Here is a 27030-nt window from a genome sequence, read left to right on the forward strand (position 1 = left end):
TGATGATATTCCTCTATTACATTACAAGTAAATAAATTTTATGTCTTCAAATATTATTCTAAGTGCAAAGGAATATTTCTTGGCCACTTTATATATAATATTCTAGTGCTACTGTTTGTTAGGTCCCAGACAGAACATCTCTTATTAGTCCTACAATTAAATGATTCAGCAACCAGCCACACTATCTTTGCCTTTTAACAGTTCCAATCAGTAGCAGATCTAGGTGTAATCAACAGCAGCAGGGGGCTTTGGGAAGCAAAACAAAACAAAAACAGTAGGAATCTTTACTAGAATACAGTAATTGATACAAGGGAACATTATAGTCTATTTTAATCCAAGTTAACCTAAAATATTAGAGTACGATTTCATAATCAGAAGTGAAATAAGCAGGACAATTTTTAAAAATCTGAACAACAAATTTCAAGCAGCTAATAAGGTTAAAATGAAGAGACTGTTTTTAAAATGAATTTTATCAGTCTCAGAAGGGTCATTACTTCTGTTTTGGTTATTTAGCACCCATTTAACTGACAAATTAAAGCCCTCCCTACCTCCTACTGCTACCATACCTAACCAATTTCATCATCATATGTACTTATAAAAATTAAAGCATCTCAGAGAATAACTGGCAATGCTCTTACTCCTCTTAAGAAACATTTAAAATTTTACCAGCAACATCAGGACAGTCTTAAAATGTAATTTAGCAAAATGTTCCCATTTCTTTCATTTTCCTATTTTTGATTCCCTAGCTTAGAATGTATGGGTGGTAGTTAAGTGCTATGTCTGGTACCACTTAATAGCATGCAGGTAGCACAGTGATTTATTTACATGAAAAATCAAAAGCCTGTGGAAGTATGATGTGATGACTACAAATTTTAACTACACAAAAATTCACAAATGGAAATGTTACCATAGTAACAACCTGATCACATTGAGCACATGAGGATAGCTGATTTCATGATATAATTCTATAGCTGTTTACTGCAATACGTGCAATGAGACATCTATGAAACCTCAATTCTATTTCCTCACTCTGCTCAGAAGCACAAGATGTGAGGAAAGCGGGATGACAAGTTTACAATCTTGTCAATTTTTTTTACTTCTTTTAAATTTTACAAAACAAAAACATTTTAAAAAGTAAGGTGGCTAAGATTTAAAACACCTAGTTACAGAACTCTGAATATGAGTAAGAATTTCACACAGTAGCAGAAAACAAGTGTACATGGTGGCAATCACTTCTCTTTCTGAAAACACTTCAAGTTCTTCAGCAACTATCCTACAGTGCTTTTGCCTCAAGACAGTTTTGTATTATAAAAGGAAAAATACAGGGAGAAAAAAAAAAAAAACAAAAAAACAATGTACATCTTCTATCCAGCATGTACATTAAGACTAATGTTAAAAAAATATCTATCATTTTCTGTAAATCAACATTTCCCTTGAAAAGGTGCTGTTAAGAATGTTTCTAAACTGTAGCTACTGATGAGGAAAAAAATGTATTACACATAAACATGGCAGGAAAAAGTGTAGAGAATGTTGCTATTAATTTATTCCTCCATGTAACAAAAAGGGTCACTCTATGATTTAGCTCTGAATACAAAAATAATTTACACTGAAAAATATTAAAGCCATTCATTTATCTGGGCTGATATAATAAAGAATATATACATTATATATTAGATAAGCTACAAAACATTCATTTAAAATAATCACTTTCTCAACTCACTGAAATATAAGTTCTTAAGTAAATCAAATAGGACTCTCCAAACACTTCTCAATTATTCTACTGAAAATTATTTTAGACTACTAATTTTAATAACTTTGATTATTAATTTTAAACCACTTCCAATAATGTTCATTATTATTATTAAGTGGCAATTTCTTTTCTATATCTCATTTACATTACTGGCACTAGGGTGGGGAGGTAAAGTAGATTGTTCTATTCATTTTTCTGTTCAATGATGTACACTCTTGCTAGTCATAAAACATTTAAAAGTAAAGGTGTATAAAAACTAATCCTTACTAATTTTAATGGGTTTTCACCGATGATAAATAAATTGAAACACAGAATATCAACAGCAAACTGATTAGAAAAATAAGCTTAAGAAATAATTTTATTACAAGTTACAAAATAAACATCACACTATAACCATTCAACAAATATGCAACAGGTTGTACCTCCACTCCCCCATCAAAATAGTGCTTTAATAATGAATAGTACCTACTACCCTTTTGCAAAATGGATTATCACGTAAAACATACAATTAATCTGTTTAATTTTACTTCCCAACCTCTACTCGTTTTTCCCAAACTCCCTGTGAAACAATCTAATGTGAAGGAAGATAAACTCATGAGTATCATACAGGCTAATACTTTGTTTTCATGGGTAAATGATAACATTATAATCAAATCAAATCTCTTAAATCACTGAGTCTCTCCTCTTCATTGTGCTTTGAAATTATTACTATTTATTAGAGAAGCCTTTACTACTTTGAATATATTTTATTTTATTTATTTATTTTTTGGCACTTGACCAGTAAGGGGATCCAAACCCTTGACCTCAGTGTTACAACACCACACTCTAACCAACTGAACAAACCAGCCAGCCCTATGAATATGTTTTAAATGACTAAGATTCTAGGTTAAAACTGGGCCACTTAAGAATACTGATATCCCCATTATCTTGTTAATTTCTATCTGCGTTATTAAGTTTACTTTAGGACCCTGATTCCACTGCCTATAATTTCAGTCTTCTAAATCACGCTGACATAACACTCACTTGCTAAAAACTGCTGTGTTCATCTGAATTGAAACACATCTATAAAAATACAACAGAATTCAGTACATATATAAAATGTTAAATGGAAACACACGTGGTGTTTTAAAAAACACCACCGCGTATATTATACAACCTTATCCACAGTCAGGGTAAGAAGCCCTTTAATCTGCAATGCTTATATCATAGCCACAATTAAGATTGTGGTACAACAAAATGTCATGAAATAATTTCAAAATTTTCAGTACATTATAAGTAATACATTGAGTTCTTAAGGCAATCCACCTGCCGAGTTTCACAAAATGGTATTTTGCCACAGAGATAGACCACTTACTTACATATCCGTGGACATCACCAAATATAACATACATATAAAACTTTAAGTAAAAAGTATCAGTAAACTGTTATCACCCTGACTTTTACAATGTACCTGCAATAAGATAGGCTATAAACTGACATGAGTGTTCACACAAAACTGTCTAAAACCAACAAATGCAATAACTCTATTTTTTTTCTCCCACATTTATCATTTAAAAATTTATTTGGAAAAACAAAAGTATTTTTTAAAACTTTTGGTATATAGCTTTACTTTCAAAAACAAATGAGGATTAAACAGTAAGAAAACAGTGAAGTAGTGATGTGTGTGTGAGAGCACACAAGCATGCGTGTGCACATGTGCATACATACACATAGAGCAAAAGATTTCCTCCCATGGCTACACCATTGCTTTGCAGACAACAAGCTAATTTGGGTTCCTATCATGCATCTGATCGGTCATACAGCAATACAAAACAGAAATAAGTAAAGACGACCATCTGCTTGTTAGCTGAAACTATAAAAGTATATCTTTTTAATAAACAATAAAATTAGTTTGACAGGGCAGAGACCACCTGAATAGAAAATCAAATATTTCATGTTATTTAAGGTGTATGTCTGCTGGCTATTAAAATACTCCTCTTTAATTTATCACAGCAACACACACAATACTCATGTCATCCTCATTTTCTAAATCAATAATCAGCACAGCATGCTTCATTAACAGTGACCAATCACGGATGAGCTGGGGATCTCATTTTACAACATGAGCATTCCTAAGACATAAACCATCTGCTACTTGTAGTAACAGAAAAATCAAATTAATCCATTCTTATCATGCATTCAGATTTTAAAGCAATTAAAGATGCTCTTAGTGTAATCGCAGCCACAGAAGTAGTTCTGTAATGAGGGAAGCAAACTCTTCACTGAACTTTCTGTCATTCTCAATACATTTGAAAACTTTACAAGCTTTCTGCACTCCAGTGGGCCATTGTTCTCTGAACACAGATGTTGAAAACAACAAGCAATTTTTATTAAACATTTAATCTTTGCACATTTGAAGGAGTTTAAATACTGAACAGTGATCAAAACATAAAACATATAAACACCAAAAATAACTGCATATTAAAATGAGGCATAATGTCTAGTTTAAGCTTACAATAAGGAGAAATTCAGAGATGAGGTATTTCTGATTCTTTAAACTCCTGCCCTTGCCCCTTTTATTCTTCAACACATATGGTATGTATTCATGCCATCTTAAACATCTGCAGCACCTGAGCAACAGCATGGGAAGCTTTGTTTCTGAGCAGCACTGATTTGTGGTTTTATGTAACTTTTTTTCCTTTAGGCTATCTCTAATGTGAAAACTATTACTCAACATCTGAAATCTGAATATACAGTATATCAGTCATTCCAAATAACACAAGGACCTATGATCTTAAGACAAAAAAAGAAAAATTAATATAAAGCACAGAAGTATCAAAGAAGCAAGCTTTTTAAAGCAAAGGAAGCAACATGGCTGGGCAAAGCTCCCTCCCATAGAGCCCATTAAAAAAAAAAACAAAACTAAGCTTCAAAATCATAATTCAAGTCAAGAATTCTGGAAATGTTTCAAAGGAGAATCAAAATAGTTGTTATTGTTTTCTAATGAAATCAAATTATACATATCATCTTCCTTCCTAAATCAAACGGCATATGGAAGGATGAATAGAAGTTTGTAAGCTAGACAAGGAAAGGCTAAGGAGAAATGCACTCTGGAGGCAGCAGCAAGCACAAAGGCAAATCATGAAAGAAGACATTCATTCCAAGAGTAATTACTGAAAAGGCAGCACATGCCTGGCACTATTCTAGGCCCTAGGACATAGCAGTAAACAGGAAACAAGGCCCTGATCAAAAGGAGCTTAAATGCTAGTGGTGGGTGAAAGACAACAAACAAAGAAGAAACAGCTAGTAAAGAAGTATGAAGGCAGAAATGAGCTGTAGGACAATTTCAGAGTTCCTAGGCTAGAGAAACGTGAATCCTAACATTTAACATGGAATTTTCGCATTTATCAGTGCTTTTGTTTACAATTAATGTTTTAGCCCCAAATCCTGCCTGGAAGACAGAAAATAAACTTTTATTATACAAACTCAGTGCCAAATACAAAACTGACTCTATGGTAGGTGTTCACTCTTTATTGAATTCACAGACTAAACACAAATATAACCTTTGGGCTATCAAATTTGAGGCAAAAGACAGATGGGCAAATATGGAAAGGAGATGGTATCATGTGTCCCTGCTGCTATTTAAGGAATTCTTCATAGTCACTGTAAAGAGGTTATCAGTCAATACAAAAAGTCCTTTAAAAATTCTTTTAAAACGTCCCTTGTAAAAAAAACTACAGTGAGATTCCATTTTTTACTATCACGCTGGCAAAAATCCAAAAGTCAGTCAACACACACTAGTAGTAAGCCTGGGAAGACCAGCTCTCTCTCCACACATTGTTGGTGAGAATGGAAAATGGTACAACAATGGGGAGAGAAATTTAACAATATCTAATAAAACTACAAATGCACTTTCTCTTTACTTAGAAAATCCATGTTGGAAATTATTCCCACAAATACATCAGCACACACACACACACACACACACACACACACATATGTATATGGCCACAATCTCCAAAAATAAAAAGTAATATCCTGACTTTAACACAAAGTCATTTGGCAACAAATTTGACTTGAATTGATAGGAAGCTATTTTTATAGTCTTTATTTAGTCAACAGTACAAATAATCATATATTTTATATCAGAAACAGTAATTTGTTTGTTACTGGGTGCTGCCACCATTGGAAATGTTCTGTAATTTTAGAGCATGCATAACTATTAACATTTCTAAAACCCCCAAAATTGTGAACTCCAAAACATATCTAAAGTCTTCCTACAAATTTCAGATAAGGGACTGAAAACCTATATGAGTGTACTTCAAAAACTTCATGAAAAGATTCATATTCTTTGAATACTATCTTCCAAGAAACTTTCTGAAGTACCTGAACATAAGCTTATTCATTACAATATTGTTTCTAGAAGCAAAATGCTGAAAACAGTCCACATGTTCAACAGTAGGGAACTGGTTGAATCAACTATGGACAACTGCTCTTTCCTGCCTTTAAATCTTATCAACATCTATTCCCTAAACACTCAGTCTACTATATGGGTGCAATATCTTCTGTTTGTATGTCATGTATTATTTTTACAAGCAACTTTCACCTCATCAAAGACATATAAGATAGAATTCCCACTCTACAGCGGTGTACTATATTTGGTGAGAATAGACTGCATGAAATAACCTAAGATTTAAATAACAGCACCAGGTCACTGTGAAGAGGTTATCAGTCAACACAAAAAGTCCTTAACCAAAGCCTATTATTTACTGTTTCACTAATCCACCCTATTAAAAGAAACTCACCAGACATCTTTTGAAAACAGTCTTCGAAAAGAATCATAACATAACTCACAGAGGAGTAATTTGGGAAACTTTAGTCAGAATTCTACAGCCTGCCCATAACTAATATAATCGGTGAGGAAGGTCTCATGGGGTGGAACTGAAAGAAGTCCTTAAAAAGGATAGTGAGAAGGCAAAAGTTCCATAGGCAGGAACTTTTATCTAAGAGGCTTAGTGTGAACGTATTTTGCCTGAGGAAAAGCAGAGAGACACGACCATTCTCTTGTTCTCACTGTTCTTTTGTTATGTGATGTTCAGGAACACATTCTAGAAAACCAACAAAGGTTAATGACAAACGAACGATAAATGGGTTCTTTATTCTCTTCCATCATGGAGCACTGTTTTGCACTTGGGTCCTGAGTTAAAGCTTTACACAGATGGGATTTGGCCTGGATCCTAAAGGGCATTGTAGGACTTGGGTGTTAGGAAACACATCTACTTTCTCCATAAAATCTTCCCATGCTAGTGTCACCGACCCTTACCTTGTAAATCACAAAGCCCTTCAGTTATTCTCTTCCTTTCAAATATTTAAATTTTATGCTTTTTTTTTTTCTAACTCAAGTTGATAATGAATGTATTAAGTTGACCTATATGAAATTGCTGATATTCTGTAGTTTTTTGCCTACAAAAAAAGGGGCAATTTCTTTCTTTCTTTCTTTTTTTGTGACCGGTAAGGGGATCGTAACCCTTGGCTTGGCGTCGACCACACCACACTCAGCCAGTGAGCGCACCGGCCATCACTATATAGGATCCGAACCTGTGGCCTCGGAGCTCCCAGCACCGCACTCTTCTGAGTGAGCCACGGGGTTGGCCCAAAAGGGGCAATTTCTAATGTTTTGAAATTAATTTCCATTACTTGTATTTTCATCATCATCTCCTCCTCCTGACTGGTCATTGCTCAACTCAGGTTCTCTTTATAGCTGACCATGATATTACAGTAGTAACTCCACACCTCCAGTTTCTCTCCCTCTGAATGCCATTGTACACACTAATACCAGAATTATCTCCATGAGCAAGGGGTTTGATCGTGGCATGCCTTGTTGCACACCATTTTCTCCCATCCCTGAAAGCTTATCCCAGAATGCAACCAATCATAAGTGATATTTTTAAAAGATAATCTTAAATCAGCTCTAATTTATCAAAAGGGTAACTCATTTTCAAAATTTAACAATTTTATTATTTTTATTAACAAACTGCTTAGGAAAACATTTCATAAATGATTGTTACAGGCTATGAAACTTCCTTAAGTAGCCATTATTAAATACCCTCAGAATAATAGTTTATATGCACAAGTGAATTGCACTTACTGACCATTTATTTTGGTGAATATAAAAAGTAGGAATAGAAGGCAGGCTAAAAAAGCCAAAGCATATTTGCATTTTTATACTGCTACAAAATGTATGTATGTCACACAACCTAAAGTACCTTTCTCCCTCAACACAAAACAAAAATAAAAAATAAAATAACAGATTAACATGAGTGAAAAGCACATTATTTGTTGACAAATGTTTAAATCATTAATCAAAGACCAGGTATCAATTCTACTTGTTCATTGGTAACAGAAAGAGGTAAGTGTAAATCAATAACTGACCGCAATAAAATTAAGAAATTTCCCATGAATAATTTTAAAAACAAGATAATTAAGAAACCTCTGTATTTGGAAAAACAACAGTATGGCAGGCCCCCTTTTCTCAGAGCTCCTTTGACATACAATGGCTTACATAAGTTAACACTCCATTTGTATGTAATTATTTGATGAAGATAAGAAGTTTGTGTCAATACATCACACTTTTCCAAATGAAAAATACAAAGTTTAACAATGTACTTTGCTGCTTTTAACAAGTATTAAAATGGAAATATATTTTGCTTGCTTTCACGTCAACTTCTATTAGTGGTTCACCTTCTAGAAATCTTTGTATCTGAGCACAAGCAATAACCATAGAAAGATGAAAGAAATTAAAATGTTAAAAATTAATATTTTATAATTTGTCAGGATATGAATATCAGAAATTTAAGACAGAATACAGACACAGAAAAAGACACAGCCACATAACAAAACAAAGGCATCTTAAATTGCTAAGGATGGGTCATTACTGGATTCCTAATTACTCCACACAACTATGTTATGAAAACATTAGAAATTTCCATGATGTAAAACCTCTCTCTTGTGGTTTATAGTAAACCGCTTGTATGGTTCAACAGCCAAATTCTTCTCTCTACCTATTTACATATTACCAGATTTGACTTTTTCAAGAACACTTATTTTTCTGATATTTTATAGAATTGTATGATATTTTATAGGATTATAAATCAACAAACTATGACTATGAGAGTCTAAAATTTAATCTTTAATAAAATCACAATTCTGTCTTAAAACCTGAGAAGATTTACTCTCAGAATGATTATAACAATCTGTTTATTTAAAGTGCAGTTTGAGTACATGAAAATAGAGAATCTCTAGGGAAAATACAAACATAACAGACTGTACAATATAAAATTATCATCTTATGGGCCGATGCGGCGCTGGGAGCACAGCAGCGCTCCCGCCGCGGGTTCGGATCCTATATAGGGATGGCCAGTGCGGTCACTGGCTGAGCGTGGTGCGGCCAGTCACAAAAAAGACAAAAATAAATAAATAAAATAAATAAATAAATAAAATTATCACCTTAATAGTAATAATGGCCAAGACTGTCTGAATAGCATTTAGGAAAAGTCACTGATTTAACAGCACAGTTAATATCAAATGGACTTGTATTTTAAAAGCATTCAATAATCATACTAAATAGACCAAAAATAACTTGCAAGGGAAATGGATTTCGATGTGGTCAAAAATTAATGGTCACAAGCTAGGTTAAATTCATGCAGTTATAATATGTAGGAATATTTTTAAAACTACACCCATAAGAAATTATTTGTTATGAATACAAGATTACATGGGAATGAGGAAGATAAGAATAGGGGTTGCTCTCAGCTAGCTGCTAGCAAATTACTCTGTAAAGGGCCAGAGAGCAGATATTTTAGGCTTTGTGGGCCATACAGCTTCTGTCAAAACTACTCAACTCTGCTCTAAACTAATGATCACTGCCGTGTTACAATAAAACTTTATTTATGAAGACAAATTTGAATTTTGTATAATGTTTATATGTCAAAAAATAGCACTCCTCTTTTGACTTTTTTCCAAACATTTAAAAACATAAAACAATTCTTGGTTTGTGGGCTGTACAAAAGTATGAAAAAAGTACAAAAAAAAGAGCAGGACAGATTTGGAACACAGGCCAGATTTTGTCAATCCCTGTTCTAAATGATATGCTTAATCACACTGTCAACCTATAATCACAAAATAGAAACTAGACTCCTTTCACGTCTCACATTTTCCACATCTACCTCCTAAATATCTTAGAGTCTATATCCTACTTTCTTCTATTCTCGATGTCTTAGTTCAAGGAGTCATCACTTCTCACTTGGATAATTGCTAAGAAAACAAAACAAAAAACACCCTATGTGACCCTCACGCCTCTAGTGATGGTTGTATCTCCAATCCATCCTAAAAGAGTTGGTTGATCAGGTAAGGATACATAAATAAGAACACAGACCTTTGGAAGAATATGGTAATAAGTTTCATTTAATATTTAATAGCTACATAAATATAAAACATTTAAATGACAACCAAAAGAAAACAGACATTCTTTACAAATGCCAATGGGACATTTGCAAATTTACATATATAAGAGGAAGCAAAGATCATCTTAATACATTGGGAAAATATGGAGTCCACATTTGCTGACCACAATACAAATCTAGAATTTCTTTAATGCCAAAAATCCTCGTTAGAGAATCAGGAATTGAAACAAAATTCACTTCCAGACAGTTTATATATAACAAAAACACTGTATAACAAATAAAATATTGAGTGAGTGGGTCAAGGCTTTAAGCATCAATGGCTGCCAACATTTAAAACGAAAATGAGATATTATGTGCCTCTTGATGAGAGAACAAGATAGCACCTACAGTCTTGCCCAAGAGATTAAGCCTAAATCCAATCAAGTTCTTACTCTATCTGCCAACTTGGAGAAAATATAGAAGAAAATGTTTAACTGCATAATGAGTATAAAATCAGTAAAATCCAGACTGCTGGGAACTCTACAAGTCAAACAACCCAAGTTCTTCAGTAGATTACTTGTAAAGAAAAAAAACAGAGTTAGAAAGAGAAACTATAAATTAAGAAAGACTTAAAAGGCAAATACAGTTTTTATAAATGGACAACACTAAATTGTAATGTCTAGAGATGCTCGCTTCGGTAATAAAACCATAAAGAAACTGAAATAAGTTATCATTCTGGAAGTCAGAAGAATGGTGACTTTTGAAGGGAGAAAGGGGGCTGTGATTGGCATAGAGTACACGGAAGGGCTTCCACAGTGGCTGACAAAGTTCTATTTATTGACCTGAGTGATAATAGCAAGCATGTTTACCTTATAAAAATTAACCAAGATATATATTTGCCTTGGGGTGGTTTTTGTGTTCTATTTTATCATGAAAAGGCTAAAAACTAATTAATTAAAGCAAATTAAAAATAAAACTACATACATATCATATATATATCATACATATACATACAATTTATATATATGTAAAAACCTATAAGGTTCAATCAAAGCTACAGTACGGAAGAATCATTTAACACTTTGTTAAAAGTAAAACAAATGAAAATATAACAAATAAATAAATTAGCACTTATCTCAAGAAGATCATAACAAAATAAGCCAAATAAATTAGCAAAGGGAGAAGCAAATAAACTAGTTCTTTCCTTCTTTGAAAAGCTCAGTAAAATAGACTAAATTCTGATAAGATGACTAAGAGGAAGGGGGGAAAAACCGTGAAGTGTCATTAGTAACAGGAAAGGGGATATAATACCAGACTTAAATAATATTTTTTTTAATGGGGGGTGGAGGATGTATTATGTACAAAATGTTATTCTGACAAATTTGAAGATCTAAATGAAATAGAAAAGAAAACGAATGAAATAGATATTTTTCTAAGAAAGAACAAATTTCCACAATCAATTCAATAAGCTGCAAAGAACTTGAAAACACCAATAATTTCAGAAGATATCAGACTTGTAGTCAAAGATTTTCCTCTGTGACTATAATGTCCCACCCCCAACCAAAGGCACCTGAACTAAATTATAGTATGGGTAATTTTAAATAAACCTCCAAGGAACCGATTGTTCCTATTATTTTTAAAAAGTTCCATAAATACAACAAAAACAGGAAAGAAAAAAAAAATTGCCCCAATTAACTTTATGTTAGCATTACCCTAACACCAAAACATGACAAATAGAGCACAAAAAGAATAATCTCACAAATACACCATGAGCAAGAAGGAATGTTTCCAAAAATACAAGGGCAGTTTAATATTAGAAAATCTATTAACTATTACATAAGTCAGCTAAAGGACAAAAGACTACAACAACAATTCACTGAATGTGGCAAACTTTTGATAAGATTTAACACCCATTCTTAATTTCGAAATAAACTAAGTAGGCAAAACGTAAAATTTCCATTCCTCAACAAAACATTTATTAGGGTAAAAAAGAGTATTTATAATGATAAAATATAAATGGATTTCTCTTAACATTCCAAAAGAGTAAATTGGCTATTAATGCCAATTCTACTAATTCAACATTGGTAGGGAGATTTTAGCCAATCCAATAGGTCAAGCAAAAGAAATGAGAAGTATAAACTTTAAAAGAAAGACAAAAGTATAATCTGCAGCTCATGTTATCTACAAAAACCCAAGATAATCAATTAAAAATTTTTTTTCAAATCATAAAATGAATGGGATTTCATGACCAAAAAAAGAGAGAGAAGGAAAGAAAGCTTCCCTACTAAAAAGTGCTCAAAATTCAATAAATATTTACTAAAGTGATGTACCACGATCTTTGCTAAACACTAGACAAACCAAAAACAACCTTAAGGAAAATAACGCAGCACAACAGCAACAAACAGTGCACTGTAAAAAATTGAGATGGAGAAAAAGTATGACTTGTTTAAAGGATTTAAAATGCCATTTGATTAAATAAAGATGCACAACATATTCAAGGATGGAAATACTCATTGTTGGAAAGATATAAATGCTCCTCAAAGTAATTGGTATATCTAATGCAATTCTAATAAAAATTCCAAAGAGACTGTGAGGACAGAAGGTGGCAGACAGATTCTGAAGTCCATCTAGATTGAGAATACTTGTAATTTTTTAAAGAATAATAATATGAAGATAATAGTCCTGTCAGGTAGAAAAACAATAAATTCACAATTATTTAAAAGTGTAAAGTTTGTGCAAAGACAGATAAAACAACAGATTAAAACTAAGTCCAAAACAAATCCATAACTGTATCAAAACTTAGAACACAAATGAATTGGTTATAACAAGGGAGGGTTTTCTGGTTTCACAACTGGATAAAAAGATTATTGACTTTTAACTGGGAAAACTGGAAAGAGAAGAACTGAATGAAGGAAGTATATAATAAATTGAATTTTAGACTTGTTAAATTTGAGGAATCCTTGTGAAATCCAAGTAGAGAGACCTCAGGTAGGCAGCGAGATATATGTACCTGGAGGTCATAATGAATTCAAGTGAAGAATCGAGATTTCAAAATAGTACCTTTAGAAAAACCTTATGTATATAAAATTTTAAAATAAAAACGAGAGGAGAAAGACAGAAAAGCATGAAAGAAAAAAAAAAAAGGAGCCTGGAAGAACATATTCAAACAAGAAACAATGGTCATCACTGGAAAAAGAATTACATACAGGTGGCTTTTAACTTCATACACTTCTGTATTGTTTGATTATTTTAGCAAAAACATGCACACTTGTACATTAGCAAAAAATATAGTTTAATTTGGAAAAAATAACTGGAGAAAAAAATGACCTTCCCAGACATTTTCTTATAAGAAAAAAAATATTATAATTATTTAAGTTAAGAAAACTTCACAGGCATCACTCACAGATCTATAGCATTCTAACTCTTACATTATAGCCACATCCTATGAAAATACTTTTATTCATTCTTTCAACCAGCATTCATTAAACCTCTATTATGAATTAGTCACTGTGCTGAAATCACTGGAAGTAAAAATATGATAGAATACTACCCTTAACCTGCAGGAGCCAACAGTATAATAGAAAACACTGACACATAAACAAATAATTGTAATTCCAACATGATGAGTGGATATACAAAGTGCCAAGGAATGTGCAAGCTAAAATATTTTACAAAGAAATAAATTTGAATTGAATTTTACAGAAAGATTAGGTAGGAGTTCCAGCCAAGGTCATCACATTTAAAAAGAACAGAAACACAAATGCAGACAGGCATAAAGATATGTTTAAGAAAAGTAAGTACTTCTAATGTATTTCAAATATGCATTCACCCATCCTACCAACCATGCTAGTTGGTTCCCTATGCATGCCCCACAACTACAAATGAGGATCTCACAAAATCTTTACCTCCCTCTTGAGTACGCAGCATAGACAAATGGTTATCTTTTTCCCTATGTATTAAAAAAAAAAAAAAAAAAAAAGTACCTGGACATCAAATCATGAGTACTCAAGTCTTGAATATTTTGCTTACAGATAAATTTTGGGGTTTTTTTTGTTTGTTTGTTTGTTTTTTTTACCACTGGCCAGTATGTGGATATAAACCCTTGACCTTGGTGTTACAAGGCTTTGCTTTAACAAACGGAGCCAAACAGCCAGCCTCAAACATCTTTTTTCTTCTTTTGTGGTTGGCCTGTATGGGGATCTGAATCCATGACCTTGGTGTTACAGTGCTGCGTTCTAACCAGCTGAGCTGACTGGCCAGCCCAGATTATTTTAATTTTGAACCTGCCACATTACATGGTAACACTGCATCAATGAGTGGAAAAAAAAAAAAAAAAAGGAAAAAAACCTAAAGTGAGTCAAAAAATTTAATTTACAGAATATTAGTTTTTGTGGTGCTTTTAGTCAATTACATGAGAAGAATAAAGTTGAAAAATACCTGAGTTAGTTTTTTAAAGTACTGCGCCTCAATGTTTGGAATAACTAATACTTGGTTGTCATTGTCCTAGTACTAGACCTGTTCCTGGGGAAATTTATATGTTTGAGGAACTGGATCTAATGGATCTTTAAGACACTGTAAAAACATCAACTGTACATGACTAGGGGCTTAATCCTATCTACAATCATCACCTTTTCCCAAAGGGTCACTATCTCAGCAAAACTTATCAACTTAGATTAGCTGCTCATTCAGTAACATTTGTTGAGTCCTATGTTTAAAGTCCTTAAAGCGTAGTAGTTAATGTATCACCTTGGTTCAGATCAGCATAAAGTAATAAGATTGCTTAACCAACTACTACATTTTCCTAAACATTTTTCATATACTGCTATTTTAAGGAAAGAAAGATCATAATAATTACAGAAAAGGTAATCAGTAATTCCATATTCTTTGGAAAAGTTAAATATACATGGTTGACTGTTGAAACAAAATAAAAGTCCTCCCAAGGGATAAAGTGGCAGGTGAGGAGTTGAGAAGAATCAATCCTGAAGAAAACTTCACTTCTATTTTCACTTGCTGTCTCTGTTAACAATCAGCAAATAACCTTTCATTTATATATTAATTTATTTATTGCCCCAGATAAAACAATATAACAAAATAAATGTAAAGTCTATTTCACATGCTTAAAAAAAAAAAAAAACAAGTCATTTCTTTATTTCTTTATAAAGGATAACTTTCCAAGTAAAAGTGATTTACATGCTTCAATTTCATTTTCCTTCTTTTGGTGGAAATTACTGCATATGACATTTAATTAATTTTGCCAAAGAAAATACAATCCCATATTTTCAAAAATTGCAGAAATGTTAAGAATTCAAACTTTCAAACTAAGGCTATATGTATTCTAAGTGAATGATAATTCTTTTCCTTCAATATTCTCTTTTATTACTGTAACTATAATGCAGCATCCTCCCTATAGTATAACACTATAGCACAATATTTGAGATCATTTTTTAGCACCCAACATTCTAGGGGGAGAATAACATGAAACTAAGGCCACATTAAAGTGACAATTTGCCATTCAGTAGGGAAAAACAATCATTTAGTTCTTCTTTCCTGAACAAATCAAACACTTCTAAGGACATTGTAACATACAGGTAGTGAGAAAAATCTTCATTCAGCAAATTATGCAAAATAAGCTTAAGTGATTAATATATTCAGTTATATGAGCATTTCATACATGTGTGTCCTGTGTTATACATCTAACAGCTCTTAAGGTTGTTTTGACAACTGTGGTCAGTGTTTTATAGCAAAAAGTAAACAGAGGGCCCCACTTTTATTAATTTCAAGATTTGCTGCAGAAGACTCTCTGATATATATACATATATCAGAACCTTAAGAACTATAGAAACAGTAACACAAACTTACTTTTAAATTAATGATACTGAGAATTACAGTAAATTTCAAATAAACTGCATAAGACTAAAAGACTAAAATTTTAAACCCTCCTTCCTTTCTGTCCTTTGTCCCTCTCTGTTTTTCTATCTCTCTCCATATGTATATGCATATATGCATATGTAAAATTTCTTCATTTTAGGAAGCCAAGTTGGTAACCAAAAATATTAATAAAATCTTGTATAAATAAACTTAGAAGGCCTTTCTATTTAGTTGACATTTTGCTTTTTGAATATGGAAATTCTATTGATCAACTTCACTAAACACCAGAGACTGCTCTTAGATATTTTGGTAAACAAAGAACCATGTCTTTTTGTTAAATTAATAAGTTAGGGAAGGAATTTTTTTGAAAAAAAATAACTGAATCATTGTCCTATTATTTTTCATATCATAAATCTTAATTATATACATAAAACATTCCCTATGCCCACATTTTCGCCAATAAATAAAACTGAGTCTCTAACATTGTCCTAGCAAAATGCATTAAACTTCATACCAATTATACAATTTGACAATATATACCCTTTAAAAGTTAAAAAGCCTAAATTAATCCATTTTGTTTCTAAATAGACATCACTCATCTCAGACTTTTTTATGTTTAATATTTCTTAAGAGTCCACAAAAGAATAATCACCAAAATTAGTAAATTACCAAAACATTTCACAATCCTTATTCAGAATAACCTGACTAAAGCAGACCATTCACTAATAAAGTGCAACTTAATAAATCATGTGGAATCTTATTTTGTTCAAACCCTTACTAACTCCTAGCACCATCTGTTACCATCAAAACTATATGACAAGATATGATATATAATTAATAGGTAAACAACAATCTAATTAAAATGGACAAATACTCCATGTTCCTGCCATTTGGGAGCTCTAATTACAGACTAAATTTTAAGCTTGAATTAAATATTTAAGCTGGAAAATTAACTTTCCTTCTCGAGTCTTGAATACATTAATACAGATATGTGAAGCGACTTCCTGATGGGAACTTAAACATGTAATTTAGTTTCATCAAAGCAGTTACTAATTGTTAAGCAGCAGTACCTTACCATATGTACACAATAGCTATTTAGAGCTGAAAAGGTAGTTCAAAAGCACCCCTCTGCAACCCTTTCCTGACATAAATATAAAATGTATATACAGCACAGCAGTTAATACCACACATTGAAAATAAATTAGAGTCTTCAGCCGTTAATGCTTCCTGAAGACAATTAGAAATTGGCCTAAATAAACAAAATATACCTAAATATGACAAGGTAAAAAAACCCACACATGTTAAAAAGACCAAAAGATATTCAAGAAAAAAAAAACATCCAGGTATAAAATTCTCAGATTACATAAAAATAATAAAAACCGTAACCTACCGAACCAACATAATGAATTAAACTATACTAATTCTCCTCTCCTTCCTAACTCTTCTCTTCATAAACATAGCAGGCTTTGGTAATAATGTTCTAGACAGAACTTAGAAAAATAACAACTCAAAGATAAAGCTTCTTCTACATTTTTCATTCATTTTTGAATGTAGGAAGAATAAAATTTCAGAACAAATGACCCTAACAGACAACTATTTAAGAAAATAAACTCTCTAAGAATGTAAGAAATTTATATTTTTTACTGCCATTTTATATTTAGCAAATAAAGAGAATGAGAAATTGCTAAATAAAGGTATGTATCACTCTTTTAAAAAAATAAGTTATTTTAATTCTTTATAATCATAACAGACTAATAGCAGGTTAACTGTGCAAACATAGCTACATTACAAAGAGAGAACATTGTCAAGGGGTTGGTGGAAACTGCTTTTGTTTATGTGTTAAATATTTTGTTAAGCGTTAAGTGGCATAACTGTTGGGTTTTACTAAAAAATGAACTGATTTTTATAATCACAAAGGAAAAGTAGTATACAGCACTGTTTAACATTCAAGGTCAATAACAAATATACAACACTTGCTTATATTAAATCTCCCATGTTTGAAATTTTTACCACCATTTAAATGATTGAAAATTTAAATCATAAAAACATCTTCATTTAAGAATAAAGAGAAACATTGTTCTGTTTTGGCAACAGGAAACATATATAATGTTTTATAATTCATTAGTCTTGTTCTAGGTTTTTGCTCAAGAATATGCATTCAAAGATGCCTTGTTTATGAATCTCTAAAGTTTCGTGAAGATTTGCAGTCAAAGGCTGGCAAATACCCACAGAAAGAGAACAAGGACACTCTTTGAACAACCCTTTGAAGTATACATTCATTTTCATGTGTTCTATATCATATAAAGATTTGCAAATGAGGACAATTAGTAAGTACGACTGAAGATAAAAACTCTGTCCTAAAAGATTTGATAAATATGCAGAATCTGGCTAGTTCACATTTAAGCACCATGGTTCTTTTCTGATATTAAATTAGTCAACTGCATGATAACAGAAGTTCCTCCATAATGCAGACTAGAAAAGTCTACTCAATTTTATTTAAAATCTGTGTGCTGTAAAAGTACATGTCATGGAATTTACTAGAATGACAACTATATAGATATGAAATTCATGACATATTGGTTCAACATATTGAACTGGTTTTTAAAACCAATTTATATAAATGATTATAATAGTCTATATTATGTTTAGCCCTTGAGGCATATGGTAGTAAATTTGAATTTAATTTTAAATAAATTTACATAAATATAAAAAGTTCAGTAATTTTTATCCACCCTGCATACAAAACAGAGCAAATAAAAAAATAAGAGGACTGTACTCTATAAATGCACTTGATGCTGAAGCTCAAACAAATCAGAAATCTAAGTTTACTTCTTAAAAAGAAAACAAGAATGACTTACTTTTGCTAGAAAAAAAGAAAAAAGTAATTGATGGAGAAGGTAATACAGAATATTAAGCAGTATATATATTCTTAAAATATACAAATTTATAAACATGATACATATTTAGCACTATATATGATTTTTCATTTACTTTATATTCCAAAAATACTGACGACGTATGGTATACATATATTCTCATGGAACAACTAATTAGGACAGGTAGACAGTAACTCCACTTTGGAGAACTTACGTACTTTACAAAATGAAAATGTTTAAAAAGGCACATCAAGTGTTCTTTGATAGGTAATGGAAGGTCAGGAGGTCCATCCTTTGTAAGAGGACCGTCAGTAGGGTTCAATCTCTCTTAGAAACTAAGCCACTATGAAACATACAGGATCTGAAAGTAGGGGCCTCGACCTTACCTCATCCCTAGTTCCATCAAGTAAGTTAATAGTCTCATATATCCAGAAATTCTAAAAACATTTAAGCAAGAACCAAGATACAAACCCTAAATTTCAAATTTATAGTTTCAGTATTATCAAAAGCGTTATCAAATGCCTATCAGCTGCTTTACAGATATTTTTTTTCCAATATTCAAAACAATTTACAAACTAGATGTTATTCCCATTTTACAGATGTGGAAGCTGTGGCTCACAGACTAATTAATCTGCTTTCAGAGCTGTAATTCCACTGTCTGTTTATAACACTATTTTCTCCCACACTTTGTCCTTAAAGATTTCAAATCTTCAGAAAAGTTGCAAGAATGTTACAGTGAACATCCATACAACTATTATCTGGATTCTACAACTGATATTTTACTGTATTTGTTTTATCACTTACCTAACCATCTATCAGACCATCTATGCGTTTGATGCATTTCAAGGTTGCAGGTGCTATGACACTGTTTTTCAACATTACAAATATTTTTAAATGTACAGAAAAGATGAAAGAATTTTACAGTGAACACCTACATACCTATCACCTAGAATCTTCAGTTACATTTTAGCATACTGCTTTATCACAGTGTCTATCCCATCTGTCATTCTTTCATCAATCCTTCTTATAATGACATTATTTTAATTACATTATTTGTTGCAACCCCTGATTTCTTTCTGCAAAGAAGAGCTATTGAAAAGTTACTTAAATGTATTTAAAACTGTTGTCTTACCATAATTAATTTTGGTTTAAGTAATGTTTCACTATACAGATTTTGAATGTCTTTTCAATTCTCTAATTCTTCTGTCAGGTAATCTTTAGAGATGCAAACTGATCCTTTAGGGGAGGGAACTCACTTGATTGTTTTTGAGAAATAAAAAAAAGACAAATATTTTCTTAGGCTATTAGCTTGAAAAAATAACCCATTTAAAAAAAAACAAGTTCTTAGAAAAACAAAACTGCACTTCCTGATAACTGAATAGATTTAGTCAATCAAGAAACTAGATATACACATGGCTCTAACACTTTGCAGAAAAGTTATACTACTGTTACAGAGAACCCTGAGCATTTTCTAGTTGTTAAACCTTTCCCTTTTTTCAGCTCGAGAAACCACTTTAGAGATTTTATGCTTGACTGTCTTGGTGGCAAGCTCTGGCTCCTGCAACTTAGCTAGCCTGCTTCCTGCACCCACCTGTATCCATGTGTTAATAGGAGACAACAACAGTCTCACACCACCCTATGGTCTGGATGCAAATTAGGCTCCAGAGCTGACCAATGGACTGTGTCCCATGATCAGCCAATATGAATTAACAGGGCTGCATCCCTCATTTACATAAAAGGACCTGAATGGGAACTTGGGTGGGAAGTTACGGCAGAAATTTTGGCTATAAAGACTGCCTCTTTCCTTTGTTCAGGGAGACATTGGTCTAGGAGTCTTCACTCCCTAGTGCTCTCCTTGCTTGCATGCAATAAAGTGCTGTAACATCAAAAAGAGCTATAACACCAAAAAGAGCTGTCGACTATTAAAAGAGCTATAAAACCAACATCGGTCTTGGATTCCTCTCTGTGAGCACCTCACAACACTACAAAAACTGTAAGTAATTATGATACCTTTACATTTTTTCATGATATTTATGGCTGTAATTCTATGATACATACATATAATTATCATTTTCTGCTGGTAAAATTCTATTCTCAATTCACATGATGAGATTTCAAAATATCAAAATTTCCTGGAACTCAGCTATTAAACTAATATACCATTTTATCATCACGATTCCCTCTATCCTTAAATTCTCTTACTCCCTCACTCTTGGTACTTTCAAGCTCACTGGAACATCTAGTTCTTTGACTTCATTTAATTTCAATCCCTTATTCCCCTTCTAGTTTCACTTCCTTTCCCATCAATCCCAGACTCTATGAGCTACTATTTCAACTAATGTCTTATCACATTACCCTCTCTTTCTCTGTGTTTATCAGCTGTACTTTCCTAAAAACCTTCCAACACTGACAATCTCAGTCACCTCCTCTGACTCTACAACCAATTTCCTTCCAACACTGACAATCTCAGTCACCTCCTCTGACTCTACAACCAATTTGCTGAAAGCAGAGGAAATAATGGACCTATGAGAATTCCTTTGATCTTTGACCCTTTCACTCGATTGAAACAGAGAAACTGCTGTGAGAAGTGTTTAAATTGATACCTTCCAGCTGTCATACCTTCAGGATCTACACAGTGTTCACACCAAGGCCATACTCTCCCCAGACTGCTCCCAACCAATGATAGGGATGTTTGAGGAAGACCATTCCTGCCCAACACAGGGCACCTCCAATGGGCAAAATTTGCTCTGCCCACCCCCACCATCCTCTCACCATCAGCCTGGCTGAGACTTTCACAGCTGCATTGCATTTTGAGGTTCTGCCCCTCCAATTTGCTTCCTTCCTCCTATCACAGGTGTCAGACCTGCATTCGAGTCTGCAGGCTTTCCCTGCTAACACTTGCTCCCTCTCTTCTTTAACTTCCTAAGATGTCCTCTCACTAAATCTCCTAAACTTCTAATTCCATCTTGGCATCTGCCTCTTGGAGGACTTGAACTGCCATGTCACATCCACCCTTTTCATATTTCTAGCATTCTCATTAAAAAAAATATTAGCCCTCCTCCCATACAAATTAATCTCTCCATTAGTCTTGGTCCAAATCTGTTTCATCTTTTCACACAAGTTGCTCTAAATTTAACTATTCTAATTTGCTTTCTCTCCTATATCATCAACCTCTCTCCCACTCTCCTGGCCCTTTTTCATCAATACGTGAACATGCTGAAGTCTCTCCTAAATTAAGAACAACAAACTTCAGGCTTTCATCCCCCTAACAGCCAGCTCTTCACAGATAAGAGTGTAAAGTACCTTTCACTGGTAGTCTGCAACACTTCACCTTCCATTTATATATCAACTACCCTGTGGGCTGACTTATGCTTCACATCACTCCATTCCACCTGCTTACTAATGCACCTTAGGGATGTCAAATTCAGTGACACTTCTCAGCACTTCACTTCTGACCTCTCTATTCATCACACTCTCCTTGTCTCCTGCTTTGCCTTCAGTCACACCATCACTCACTGTTCCCCTCTTTCATGTCTTCAATAAGTTCTTCTTTTCTTGTCACACTGCTTGATAGCAGTCAGCTTGTCCAAGGTCCTTTCCTCATCTCTACCTGTCATCCCTGGGCAGTCTTACATATACTTGTCAAACATACTTATTTACCTTTGTTTTACCAATGCCTAACATGATGCTTGGAAAATGCTCAGCAAATAATTCTTTGATAAGTTCATGCCAACATTTATGTTAATGATTCCAAGCATACATCTCTTACCCTAATTGATTTCCTGGGCGTGAGAGATCCATATATTCAACCATTTCCTAAACATCTTTAACCAACAAAATGCCTAAACAGTAGTCATCCTCTTCCCTTTCAAACTGATCCTCTTGTATTCTCTATCTGAGGAATGGTACCACCAACCAACCAGTCACTTAGACAAAATGCCTATATTGCCTTCTTACATGCAATCAAATGCTAGATCTAGTCAATTTTACATTGTAAATTAGTCCCTTCTTCTCCCTTACTTCTGACCCTGCCTTAATTTGTCTCAATTTCTCCCCTGACTAGCAACAGTCTCCTAACGTATCTGGTCTTTTGAGTTCTCCCATCAATTTTAATTGCTAACTGTCACTTAAATGCTTTTCCTGACATTCAAATCTGATCACACCTTTTCCTTGGCTCAAATTCCTTAAGTAGGACACAATGCCTACCACTACAATTTGAGGCTCTTTCTACCTAGTCTTCCTTCCGCTCCTTCTTTATCCTTCTAGGAAAAAAAAAAAAAAAAAAAGGCCAACCTCTTAGTATAAACCACAATACCCTTCACAAATCTAGACCTTATATCTACAGTTTCAGGTCTCAATATCACCCAACACGCAAACCCAAACTGCTTGCAGTTCCTCAAATACACTTTGAGCCACTGCAAGCAATATTTTCTTTTGCCTGTAGTGTCTTTTTCCAACATTCTTCACACATGCCCTGCCTGAACCTTCTCTGTTTGCCATAGTAAGTACTTACATAGGTAAGTAAGCAAAAAGTATTTTGTGGAAAGAAGTAAAAAAGAAGACTGAAAAAAGAGACCCTTAGTACATCAATAAATTTGTAAATTATTTTACAAAATAAATGTAACTCAAGCTTCCTACTTCTCATCTTCACCCCAATGCAGGATGCCAGGCCTTCCTATAAATTATCCTCCCAGGGCGTTTCTGGGAATTATCCTGAAGTGTCTCACACGTGTTCATGAATAAGACCAGTTAGCTAAAATGCACCTACTATGGCAAATCTGTCATTTCACTCTTCTTTGTCTTTCTGTGTGTAGTAATTTGAGGTCTGCTGTTTCCACTGCCTCCATATTATTAAGCTTGGGCAGGTCTCATCTGTTCCCTTCTTCTGGGAAACTGTTCCCCCTCTGCTTTGTACTGTTGATTACAGGTTGCTACTGTCATCAACAGAGCACAACTGCAGTTTCTTCAGCATGTGCCCACTCCCACTGAGCCTACTTCCCCTCTGCTCTAAACACTGCTTTGTCAAGTAGCACTGCTGTCAACCGTAGTGCCCCACACCTTTCTAACACTATCAGCACAGTGTAGTCTGCAAAATGAGTTACTCAGTGGACTGTGACAAAGACGGAGAGAGAATTCCTTTCTCCTTGTCTCTCAGTTACAGCGTGCAAGGGCCATGCTGTTTGTCCTCAAGCATCTTACAGTAATTCTCCTAATTCTCCTGTTCTTTCTGATTATTTTCTTCTAGCACCCCCATCTTTCTATTTCCAAAGTCTCTGACATAAGGCCTAAAAGGTCTGGACTAGAAAACAAAACAGATACCAGGTTGAATTCAGAAGTGTTGCTTCTCTTAATAACTGAGTTATCACCAAGGTTGGCTCTTTATTCTTTATTTTTCTTAGAAATACTCACTTCTGTTCTATGCATCAAAGATCACTGGCGGGCCAACCCTGCTTGTCTCCACATCCCAGATATGGCTGAACCCCTGCAGTAAACACATGTGAGGGCCACACTGAGAACATGCTATCCAGAAAGGGTCTTAAACACTAAAACAAACACAAATATTTAAACATGGAATGCCCTTTCTTGCTCCATGTTTTTCATATTTAATACATTTCATTAAAATCTGTAAATTTTTATGGAGTAAATAAAATTTGGAAATATTTCACAAATTAACATTTTTTATCTCAATTTCAATGTGATTAGGCCAACAGTGTCACACCACATACCTCACAGCACTTCAGGCAGTGAAGGTACACTACTGGTAGGCTCACCACTTCTGTCAACATTCCAAAAGCCACTTCCAGACAAACACAAGGAGGGAAAGGGATAGCTGGAAAGAGAGACAGCAGGCAATAATCTGCCTGGCTAGGAATTGTCAGTAAGGTTATTCCTACAATGAGAGGATTCATTGTTTATGCCATGAGAACATAAGGAAAAAACAAACACTTTTCTTGCAAGTTCTGTACTCAGTTTGTTATAGGCGTCGGGAGAAAAAACACCCTTGGAGATCGATACAGAAAAAGAGAAAAAGATTTTTATTTCCATCAGCCGGACCGCACCAGCCAATTCAAGGTGCGGCCCTGAACCATCTTTGTTCTCAGTTTTTAAAGCTGCAAGCGCAGCAACTCGGTCACCCATTCACCACGCCAAGAGGTATTAGCCAATGTAAGCAAGCCAACAGTACATGAGATAATTTTGCAGTTAGCAGAGCTCCTCCTGTCCCACCCCCACTTTCCTGCCTAACTTTTACACAATAGAGGGGCTATCTTTAGTGGCGTTGGTACTACTTTTAGAAAGAGGGCATTACTTCAAGTTCAAATCTACTTTGGAGGATAATATGTACCAACAAAGTATGAATGTAAATAAGACAAAGGATGGACTGGAGGAAAAAAAGAATAATTCAAATTCTCTGAAAATAAAAGCAAATTTTAAACAAAATGTGCAATGAATATCAACATCATTAGCAGTTCTATTTTATTCAGAAATTGAAAATTTTTAGAAATTAAAAATTTAGAAATTAAATTCCTGGCTTTGTAAATTGATGAATAAGCAAATTCTGTACATTAATATATTTTTCCCATCAAGCACTCTATGCAAAAAAATTTTTCCTCAAAGTTCCATTACTAACAAATTCCACTCTCCATTTTTCTTCATTTATTTTGATACTTTTAGCCATCCCTTAAATTGCCTGTTTCTTGAATTTTAACACCCTGTCCTCCTAGAATTTTTACATTTTGATGAAGAAAAAGGAAAAACATATGTATGTGTTTAAAACTGTATTACTTTTTTTTTGGCAGCTGGCTGGCATGGGGATCTGAACGCTTGATCTTGGTGTTATAACACCATACTCTAACCAACTGAGTTAACTGGCCAGCCCAACTGTATTACTCATAAATTGATCTGTCCAAGAAATATATCTCAATCTTTAAAAAAAAAACAAAACAAACAAAAAAAAAAAACACCAAAACAGAACAAAAACCCTGCAGGGAGAAGGGGATGAAGTGGGCAGGGGCTTTAAAAGCATGAAGGAATAAGAACGACCAAGAAGAGAGACAGTACGTTGTAGTTAGTCCATCTGACGCACTGGATAATTTTAACCTAAAAAGAAGATATCAATTCAGTTATAACTATAATTTAAAAAACAGCACATCATACCTTAATAGAAAATCTGGATGGTGGCACTTTTGAAACAAGAACAACAACAGAAAAAAAGAAAATACCCTCTCCTTATGCTGCATTTATTCAATTTGTGGACTCCTACTACTGGTGGTCCTTGAGACAATATCATAAAAGATTTCTAGAACAAAATGGATAAATATGACCATTTATTTAAAATTCAGGCAGTTTTTCAAAACAGTATTTCTATTCACAGTGTCCAATTATCTACAAGGTATACACAGGTTGCATTGCTAGCTATTATGATTGATTGATTTTTTTTAACAAATATACTAGCATTATATATATATACAAAATGAATCTTATCTCTGTTCAAAGTATCCATTTTGAGCACTTATACATCAATTTCACTGAAGAAAATTCAAAAAGAGTCATTCCAAAAGTACTTTGATTGATGGATTGTGTGTACATCTTCCCAAGGGGAGTAATTCAAAGGGAATACACACATTTTAATAAGTAAGCTCTGATATATTTGTTTAAAATTTTGCCTAATTTATACTCGCATGAAAAGTAGAAAAAATGCTTAAAAGACATAAATTTCTCTGAAGAAATTAATTTTCATACGAAATTTATATATTTAAAATAAATCTTTTCTTGGCATACAATAGTAAGAAAAAAAAAGACAGTGATAAGGAATAGGTAAATATTATAAGGTCAAACAAGGACAAAAGGCCATTATATTCACTTCCTTTAGAGAATTAGGAGACTATAGAGGAAAATGAAAAAAACCCTCAAACCTACAGCAAGTTTTCTATAACAAACAACAATAAATTCCCTGAGGGCAGTCTTTAAAGTCTACATATACAAAAATTCTCAAGTTTTACAAAGGTTTACTTCAGTTTTTACTTTGAGTTGTAGTGTATGCAGAAGTGGTTCCAAGTAATAAACAATTCATCGAAAAGGCAACTTATTATGAAATAATACTACCTCTAGAAAAGCA

At 33.4% G+C, this 27030-nt stretch overlaps 1 protein-coding gene across 8 annotated transcripts in view; it reads right to left on the reverse strand.

The window, feature by feature from the left end:
- The window catches only part of TBC1D5 (TBC1 domain family member 5), a 539520-nt gene that overhangs the window by 365769 nt on the left and 146721 nt on the right, over positions 1-27030 (reverse strand). Inside the window, exon 3 of one of the 8 annotated variants that reach the window (XM_063113713.1) lies at positions 24324-24396. The exons of the other annotated variants lie outside the window; for them this stretch is intronic. The gene's annotated coding sequence lies outside the window, so the exon portion shown is untranslated. The remainder of the gene's footprint in view (positions 1-24323; positions 24397-27030) is intronic. 8 annotated transcript variants of the gene reach the window in all.

The sequence above is a fragment of the Cynocephalus volans genome, chromosome 11, assembly GCF_027409185.1.
Source record: "Cynocephalus volans isolate mCynVol1 chromosome 11, mCynVol1.pri, whole genome shotgun sequence".
Taxonomy (NCBI): domain Eukaryota; kingdom Metazoa; phylum Chordata; class Mammalia; order Dermoptera; family Cynocephalidae; genus Cynocephalus; species Cynocephalus volans.